The 10,183-nt window shown below is 35.4% G+C and overlaps 1 long non-coding RNA gene across 1 annotated transcript in view; it reads right to left on the reverse strand.

The window, feature by feature from the left end:
* LOC115305620 overlaps positions 1 to 7,167 on the reverse strand; it is a 44,105-nt gene extending 36,938 nt beyond the window's left edge. The window contains exon 1 of the long non-coding RNA XR_003914890.1: positions 7,112 to 7,167. This is a non-coding gene — a long non-coding RNA (uncharacterized LOC115305620). The remainder of the gene's footprint in view (positions 1 to 7,111) is intronic.
* Between the last annotated feature and the right edge of the window lie 3,016 nt (positions 7,168 to 10,183).

Genomic DNA, 10,183 nt, shown 5'->3' on the forward strand with positions numbered 1-10,183 from the left:
CTTCCTTAAATATCACAGCACAGAATTTGGTGCTTCCAAAGTAACTGGAAATTGAGAGGATAAATCGAGAATAGGGAAGGCCATAGAAGGCCAAGCTCCAAAGTTTTGATTACAAACTACCTTCAAATATTTGGGTAGCCCTCAAATTACATGCTTAGGACTGATACAAGGAGACCAGGAAAAAGCACAGCTAAAAGTTAAGGGGAAAAAAAAGTGAGCAAGGAATACAGCTATTGACTACCTCAAGAAAAATGGACTTTGGAGTTTGAGTCAAGTCAAAATGAAATGCTTTATAAACTCCACAATTCCAGTAACTGAATTTCCACTGAAATCCCAGAACAATCATGATTGTTGATAAAAAGACTACTTTCTAAAAATAAATCATGTATCCTAAGATTAAGGGCAAAGCTAATCCTTAAGATTATGGGCAAAGCCTTCCCCAACAAAGTATAAAAATCAAGCCTCCACAAGTTCATGGTAATCAGCCAGTAACTTAATTTGTCTGGTCATCACACAAAAACCAACACTTCTCTGAAAACTATGATGAAATCAAAAGTGTTGGGGGTGCCTGGGTGTCTCAGTCTGTTAAGCATCCAGCTTCAGCTCAGGTCATGATTTTACAGTTCATGGGTTTGAGCCCTACGTCGGGCCCTGTGATAACAACTCAGAGCCTGGAGTCTGCTTCTAATTCTGCATCTTCCTCTATCTCCGCTTCTCCCCGACTCATGCTCTGTCTCTCTCTGTCTCTCAAAAATAAATAAAACATTAGAAATTTTTTGATAAAAACAAATCTTTACAATGCATTATTGCAATATCCCATGTGCAGTCTTAAGTATTAGACAAGCCAAGAAATGAGAGTGAAACCCCTAGGCAAAAGAAAACAGACTTAATAAAGAGATCCCAAGTTGACCTAGATGTTAAAATGAGTGAAGAAGGACTTTAAAAAAAGAATTATGAAGATGTTCATGACTTAAGAAAAAGATGATTGGGGTGCCTGGGTGGCTCAATCATTTAAGCATCCAATTCTTGATTGAGGCTCAAGTCATGATCTCAGGGTTGTAAGATCAAGTCCCTCGACAGACTCCATGCTGGGTGTGTTGCCTGCTTAATATCCCCTCTCTCTCTACCACTTGTACTCAAATACACACTCTCTCTCCCTCTCTCTCTCTCTAACAAACAAAAAAGATTCTCTCTCTCTCTCCCTCTGCTCCTCTTTCTTGCTTGTGCTTTCTCTCTAAAATAATAATTTAAAAAACAATGACCAGAATGAGTGAATAATGGATAAATCTGGTCGGAGAAATGAAACTACATAATGAACCAAATGAAAATTTTAAAACCGAAACATACAATAGGCATATGAAAAAGTGCTCAGCTTCATAAGTCATCAGGAAAATGCAAATTTCAAACACAATGAAATACTATTTCACATCTTTAGAATAGCTAAATTTAAAAAATGACAATACCAAATATTGATAAGGATGTAAAGCAACTGGAGCTTTCAGATATTGCCAGTAGGAGTATAAAATGATGCAGCTACTTTGGGGAAAAAATTTGGGAGTTAGTTTATAAAATAAAATGTATACCTATCTTATGAACTAGCAGTTCCATTCCTAGGTATTTATTTAAAAGAAATTAAAACATATGTACACACAAATACTTGAAAGCAAATGTTAATGGCAGAAACAACTCAAATGACCATCAATAGGTGAATAAACTAATTATGATCTATTTATACAATAGAGTACTACTCAACAAAGGTAAAAGAATATACTATTGTACAACAGGAATAAATATGAAAGACATTATGTCATTTGAAAGAAGCCAGACACAAAGGAGCACAAACTGCTTGATTCCCTTTACATGAAGCTCAAGAACAAGCAAAACATCCCGATAGTGATACAATCAAACCATCAATTACATATGGTTAAGTGGAGACCAGCTAGAAGGAGCACAATGTAGCTTTCTAGAGTGATGAAAATGTTCCATATCTTCTTTGAATTAATGCTTACATGACTGTATTCATTGTTGTAACTCACCAAATTGTAAATATATTTTACTTCAATAAAGATGGTATCAGAAAGTATCTACAGATCCCTTATAAAATTTAAATTTCTCAATACAATCAGAGAATATGGGCCTATTGCAAACACTTATTCTCCATGAAAATGTATTCCTATATATAGTTCTCTATGCAGTCCAATATAAATACCAAATATTGAAACCAATGAAGAAAAAACAAAACAAAACAAAATGGAACAAGAAATTTTTCAATCTTACAAATAGTGTTTACTTGGGAAAAGAAAACTACCAAAGATATTTTCTGTTCCTTGTTAAAATTCTTTTTGCCTTCAAGATTCAAATTTATATTCCAGGTAGGAGAGAATTCAAATTGTTTCACTTCTTTAGAATGGACTCTGTGCCTAGCTAAGCAGAATAAACCACAGCAGTGCAGAGGAGTTATTTCACACAAAAAATGGATACTTTGCATTAATTTTAGCTGAAAATTATTAATCATTTATCAAGCATCTCCTATGGGTCAGGAATTATGCTCAGATTAAGGGATGTAAATGTGAATTAAACATAGTCCTGCATTTGAGAAGCTCTGGTTTATTAGGGATGTGTGGTAAAGAGAAAGCTTACCATGTGAACCTTTATTAATTTACTCATTAACTTATTACCCATTCACTAAGCTCTCACTATGTGCCAAGCACATATGTGTCAGGATCTATAGTAGCAAACATGGCAAATGTGATACCTGTGATCAAGGAGCTTCCTGTCTAGTGAAGAGAAAGATAATAAAATAATTTGTGATATATATTATAAAGGAAATGATTATCATGTTGTAATAAAGAATTCTGGTCAGATGGAGAGCACTATTTTGTACTGAATGGTCATAAAATACCTCTTTAGGGAGGAAATATTTGCGTTGCAACTTTAATGAGAAGAAAGCAAGAAGGCAAAGTGCATAGAAGGTTTCCAGCAAAAGAAATAACACGTTGAAAATACTCAAGGTTGAGAAGAATTTGACATGTTCAAGGGCCTGAAAGAATCCAATGGCTAGAGCATAAATGGAAAGTAAAAAAAGTTGAAAGTGGAATAATAAGAACAACTTAATAATAGGTGTTAAATTCACAGCCTAGTAGGTCATGGTAGAGAGTTTGGATTTTATTCTAAGTGCACTATAAATCTATTAAATGATTTTAATCAATAAAATGGCATGATACCACTTATATATGTAAGACTATTCATTTTTCCAAATGTAATAAAGATTTCCCAGCTTGTTTACTTCTTCTTTATTTTATAATATTAAAATATAGTAACCCAAAACTCATAAGTATACTTTTTATAGGAGGGAAAGTGATTGACCCAGTTCAGGTGTCTGCTCCTGTTGCAATCAACTATGACCAGAGAGTGGGGAGTTGTTTGGAATAAATATGGCTTCTGAAGGCTATGTTGAGAAGCCAAAGCAGGTGTATTAAAGTAACACTATGAAGACTCTGACTTCTGAATGAAGAGACACAAGCCACCCACAGGGAAGTTGGCAAGTAGCTTCATCGGCATCCAAATTCTTACTTTGGCAAAGTGCAAAACTTGGGGTCATCTTGGTTAAAGGCACAGTGTCAATACACTCATACAGAAGAAGTAAAGTCACGAGATTCGTTATTTACAAATCCAGAAATGGAGGTGGGAAGGGCTGGGAGATAGTGAGGCTGCCGTGACTGGGGTCAGGGCCGTCTTCTGTTCCAGGTCATGAGTGAGAAGGAGGTAGAGCAGGGTAGCAAAAACCTGTTGCTTACAAGGTGGTTGGGGCAGAGGTCTCTAACTTTTGGAAGGCTTTACTCTAAATTGTCACTTAAAAAGGTGCCCAGGAAAAGCAAAGCAGGAACTTTCCTCAGAAATCCGAAACTCAGATCCTATTTAAATGTTCAGACTCTGGGCGGAAGAAGGGCTGTCATTATGTAAAATGGTAAGGTAGCAACCCAGAAAAACAAAAGTTGTTTTTCAAAAGTTTCAAAAACTCAAAAAAAAAAAAAAAGCCAGAAGTTTTTCTTATCACAGAGATCTATTTTTATGGATCAGCGGTCAAACTCATAGAAGATCACTTTCTTTTTAGAAGTGAAGCAGGCAGGTCTCAAACCATGAAGACATAGGAAGAGTTTATTTTAACATGGAAGCAATATGATCAAATTCATCATTTAAAAAGTAGCTATGGCAGAGATATAAAGAACAGATAGGAATAGAGAATAATCATATTCAGAGAGGTAAGCCCAGTTCGGAAATCGCTAAGAAAACTCCAAGTAAAAAATAATAAGAATCTGGACTGAGACAGCAATAGTAGTAGCAATGGAAAAGCATAGACAGATACCAGACACATTTGGACCAGACTTAGTTATAGGCAGTGAGAAAACATGAAAAAGTAAAGATTATCGCAAGATTTCTAGCTTGAACAATAGAGTTAGTAGGATTGCTGATAGTTGAGGTATGGAAAACAGGAAAAGAAACAAAAAAGTCTGAGAGGACAACACTGAGCATGAGGAGTTACTGTAAATCTAGTGACAGAGTGAAAGCTCAGGAAAGAGTTGAGAAATCAATGTTTAAGAGGAACATAGACGATAGAACTTTAGGATTGCATGAGATCATTTAGAAGATCATGTAAAACAGAAAAGACTCCCTTGGAAAACACCAGCAGAAGAGATGGAACTAGGAGAAAAATAGAGAGCAGTCTGAGACATATGGGAAGAATAAGAGATAAGTGTGGTTAAGAAGTCAAGAAAGAGCTTTACAAGGAAGGAAATGATCATCAATATAGAAATCTGTTGGGAGGGAAAGTAGGTTGAGAGCTGAAAAGAAGCTAATGTATTTGACAATCACATCTTCACTGACCTCAGAGCAATCTCAGCAGAGTGGTGGGGGTGGATGGCAGACTGCAGTGGGCTGAGGCGTCACCGAGAGGAGAGGAAGTAGAAGCTGTACTTAGGACCTGCTCTTCCCATAACTTGTGTAGAAACTACTATATATATCGGTATAGGACTTATTCTAGTAAAACTTATTTTATCACAGTATTGGGTTGGATGGAACCTAAATTATTCACAAAGCTGTCAGTTGAACCACAGATTCCTGACTCTTAGATATCTGGAGATCACCTAATTTTTAGCTAAATTAATCCTGTGACCTTTCAGCGAGGTAGATCCAGTAGTACTATATTTTATCTCTATTTGGACTGGTTTTCATGGCATTGTCTTTAAAATTATTTATTCCACCATCCTTCCTTTTTACTCCATCTCAGCTCTCAGATATGTGACCTTTTTTGCCAAGCCCATTAACGCTTTGCTCGTTTTCTCAAGTTTCCTATCTATTGGGGTAATTGCTTTCCTGCACAAAACCCAGTCTCCTATTAACTGGCTCATTACCTTAACTTAAAAGTTCAGAAACTTCTTCAGACTGAAATCACTGCAGTGTCCTGAAAAGAAACTACTTTTGAAGATGCTGACACGTCTGTAAACCAAGACAGTTTTGGATTAAATTCACTGTTTTACAGATTCAACTTATTCCTTTCCAGGTTTCTGTTTGCACCCATTTTCTTCTCTCATTGCAGTGGTACATTTATTACTCTCCAAGTCATAATAATGCAAACGTACAGAGCAGTAGAATATAAAACCAGTTAGTGTTGCTCATAGCTCTGTCTGTGTTGATACAGCTAATGTGGTTCAGGAAAGGAATACTATTAACATTCTTCTAGTTCTCTCTCCAGTTGAAGACAATTAAGTTTATAAACATTGATACTCATTATTTCCATGCTAACTACTTTTATCTTTGCATTTTCAAGTCTTACCTCACTGATGCTGAGTGTCCTAAAAAGCCTTTACTTCTCTGGATCAGCGAGAAAGACCAAGAGATATGAAGCGGGGGAGGGAGGAAGATTTAAAATATGTAATAAAATAAATGATCTGAATTCATTATGCCTAATGAGTAATTTAAATTCTTCTTTGGTAGTATACGTAAACATCTTCTTAAATATACTTTTAAAAGCATCTATGTAGGGGCGCCTGGGTGGCTCAGTCAGTTAAGCCTCCGACTTCGGCTCAGGTCAGATCTCACGTTCGTGGGTTCGAGCCCCGCGTCAGGCTCTGTGCTGACAGCTAGCTCAGAGCCTGGAGCCTGCTTCCAGTTCTGTGTCTCCTTCTCTCTCTGCCCCTCCCCCTCTCATGCTCTGTCTCCCTCTGTATCAAAAATAAATAAAACATTAATAAAAATTTAAAAAAAAGCATCTATGTAAATTCAAGACATACATCACCCTAAATGGAATAGTATCTTCCAAAAAAGAATAAAATGCCCTAGTATACAACTGCCTTTACTGTCAACATTTATTTAGCACATACTGGATGGTGAGCTCTGACATAGAGATACGGCCTTGACTTGTGTCCTCAAAACTATACAATGGGTTGAGAAGTCAGGACATGCTATCCATAGAAAAGTAAACAATCATACAAAAAAGCACATTTTCAGTGAGAAAAGAATAGTGCAGATAGTAAGAAGTATCAGATTTCAAAAAGAAAGAGCTCTCATATCAATATGGAATAATTAGAAAAGTTCTCTTGAAGGGAGTGCTCTTTGTGCTGGATTGTGGAGGAAGTATAAGAGGCAGGTTAGGAAAAAGCCCTGGGGAAGGTCTAGAGGTAGGGGAGGCAACATGATGACCCAAAGGAGAGGCAGAATTGCTTAAGATTTCTTAGAACAATCTGGTTGGAAGATGGCCTGGAAGTGTCTTTTGTGCTCTGGAGGAAGTTAGCTACCAGGTAAAAAGTGAACACACCATGCTGTAAGAAGCCCAACCTGTTCACGTGGAGAAGTCAAGTAGAGAGCTGAGGCCATTCACGCCAAGCTCCCAACTGAAACAGGCAGAACAAGCTTGCCAGCAATGTGAGGCCGTGTTGGAAGCAGTCTTCCAGGACCCGCTGAGTTACCCGCTTGATTCCACAGCTGAGCCCTGCCTGAATCTCAAAAATTTGAGCAAATGAATGATTAGTACTGTTTCAAATCACAAGATTTTTGGTTGAACAACAGCTTTTTTCTTGAAATAGGTTAATAGCATGACATAAGCAAGGCTTACCTGTGAGGACTTCTTGCTTCACTATTATTCACATTCCGAACCTTGTCTTCTTTTCCCCATTCCTGTAAGTGTTGATCTTAAAATCCATGTCATATGATGCTTGGTTAATTTATTTATTTTTTAAGTTTAAAGTGTGTCTTTTGATGTTATTTATCTTTTAACTAAGGAAGATAGGAATGAGTATCTTTAGATGCAAGTGCTGAAAAGGATTGGGGGGGGGGTAAATGCAGGTAAGTGATAAAGATAAAAGAAAAAAATGTGTGAAATCACTATATAGGAACCCCAAACATCCCATTTAAGCTATATTGCTTCAGGTTACCTAACTCACAATTTTTCTTTGCTTAATTTCTATGCTTACAAGTACCATGTCACTTATTGAAGTTTTTTTTTAATTTTAAGATTTTACTTTTAAGTAGTCTTTACACACATAGTGGGGCTTGAACCTACAATCCTGAGATCAAGAGTCTGAGCCAGCCGGGTGCCCCAGGTAGGTTTTGTCAATTGATAAGTTAATTACTGTCTCATATGCCAGTTTATTATAGGCTAAAATCAACTCGACAGATAAATATTTTCAAATAAGTAACAAAAGACTTTTTCCATTTGAAGCTTTTCCTCAAACACATAAAGTGAATCAGAGAATAAAACAAAAAGAAGCATTATATTTCTCTTCAACTAGACTAGCACCAGTCCTCTTTAACTGGTATGAAACCTCAACTGGAAATTTTCTTTAAAAAAATGTGTCCTTCTAAAATTAAGTAGCACATATATTTATTAAACACAAAAATCTAAGTAATATTTTCAGTTCTTATAACTACCAACACATTAAGAATTTAAAACCTTGCCTATCATCTTCTATTTTAGAGACATGGACATTGGTAAGAAACTAATATTCAAAAATTATTTTTTATCTCTCTTCCCTTTTATATATCTTCTCAGTTAACAGATAATCCTTGCTATTTTCACATTAATTTGATCACTTAGCTGATCTACATAGCAAAAGAGGTAATCAGTCTGTATCAAATTTCCGCTTACTTTATTTTACAAATAGTGAAAAATTAGAATTTCCCTCTTACTAGTAACTGCAAACTTTATAAAACTATAGACAATGTCTTTTTTTTTCTCACTGAAGTCACAATACCTAGCTGAGGTTTTGGCATATAATAGATGCTGAACTTATTATATTTAACAGCTTTACTGAGATTTAATAAATACATAATAAAATGCACACATTTAAAGGGAACCATTTGATAAATTTTGAAAAATTTTGACTCATAAAACCATTACCAAAATCAAGATAACAAACATATTTATTATCCTCAAAAGTTGCTCTTGCCCCTTTTTTAATCCCTCCTACCTACTTCTCCTTACCCTCTCCTCCCCATAACCTACTTATCTAAATTTTGTCACTATAGATTAATTTGCATTTTCTAGAGTTTAATATAAGTAAAGTCATACAGTATAGTATTTTGTCTGACTTTTGACATTCTGCATTAATTATTTTGATATTAATTCATGTTGTTCTATGAATCAATAGTTTATTTTTTATTATTGCTGACTAGCATTCTATTGTACAGCTATGCCACAGTTTGTTTATCATTCATCTGTTGACAGACATTTGGGTTGTTTCCAACTGGGTTGTTCCAAGCAGATACAGCTGCTGTAAACATATACATATGTATTCTTGTGTAATACTTAGGAGTGAGTTGGCTGAATCATACGGTAGGCATATGTCTCTCACTTTTTAAGAGACTGCCAAACCATTTTCCAAAGTGGTTGTACCATTTACCTTTTGCACCTGCATTGTATTAAAGTTCCCCTACCTCTCTGTTCCAGCAAATACTTGGTATGGCCAATTTTTAAAATTTTAGATGTTGACATAGGTGTACAGTTGTATCTCATGTGCTTTTAATTTGTTTTTCCCTAATGGCTAATGATATTAAGCACTTTTTCATGTGCTTTTTGCCATCTGTACATCATTTTGGGGAAAGTGTTTCATATCTTGTTCCCCTTGAGGAAGGAGGGAAGTTGTTTGTTTTCTTATATTCAGTTTTGAGAATTCCTTATATATTCTGGATACAAGCCCATTATGAGGCATATGATTTCAAATATTTTCTCCCACTCAGGGGCTTATTTCTTTGATTCCCTTAGCAGTATCTTTCAAAGAGAGGGCAATTTTAGTTTTTGTGAAGTCCAAGTTACTATTTTTTTCTATTGTGTAATGTACTCTATGTCATATCTAAAAAATATGTGCTTAACCCAAGGTCATAAAGGTTTTCTTCCAGGAATTTTACAGTTTTAAGTTTTATACTTAGATCTGTGTTCCATTTTGAGTTAATTTTCACATTATGGAATGAGACATGGGCTGAAGGGTTTTGTTTGATTTTGTTTTTTCGCATAACAGATATCCAATTGTTCCAGCATCATTTGTTGAAAAGACTGTCTTTTCTCCATTAAATGTCTTTGCAATTTTGTGAAAACAATCAGTTGTCTATACATGTGTGGGCCTATTTCTGAACGTTGTCTCTGTTCCATGGATCGACTTATTTTTATGTCAGTACCATACTGTCTTGATTATTGTGGCTATATACTAAATCTTGAAATCTCCAACTTTGTTTGGGCATTTTTAAAATTGTTTTGGATCTTTTGGTTTCTTTGTATTCTCATATGAGCTTTAGAATCAGCTTGTCAATTTCTACCAATAGTATCTTGTTCAGATTTTGATTGAGTTGCCTTGAATTTTTAGGTTCCATATGGGAAGTACTGACATCTTCACAATATTGAGTCTTCTGACCCGTGGCTAAGCACATTTTTAGCGAATTAAAGAAAACAAGTTGGAAGTTCAATTCCAAATAATTTTCAAAACTTTAGATAAATTGGAACTACTGAATTTATTACAATTTTATGGTAATGAGAATGGTATGATTTCATATAGAGAAAGTTCTAAAGACTCTACCAAAAAAAAAAAATGAATGCAGTATATTTGAAGGATACAAAATCAACATACAGAAAAGCAGTTGTGTCTCCATACCCAAACAACAAAACATTTGAACAAGAGATAAAGAATCAATCCCA

This window comes from Suricata suricatta, chromosome 2 (assembly GCF_006229205.1).
Source record: "Suricata suricatta isolate VVHF042 chromosome 2, meerkat_22Aug2017_6uvM2_HiC, whole genome shotgun sequence".
Lineage (NCBI taxonomy): Eukaryota > Metazoa > Chordata > Mammalia > Carnivora > Herpestidae > Suricata > Suricata suricatta.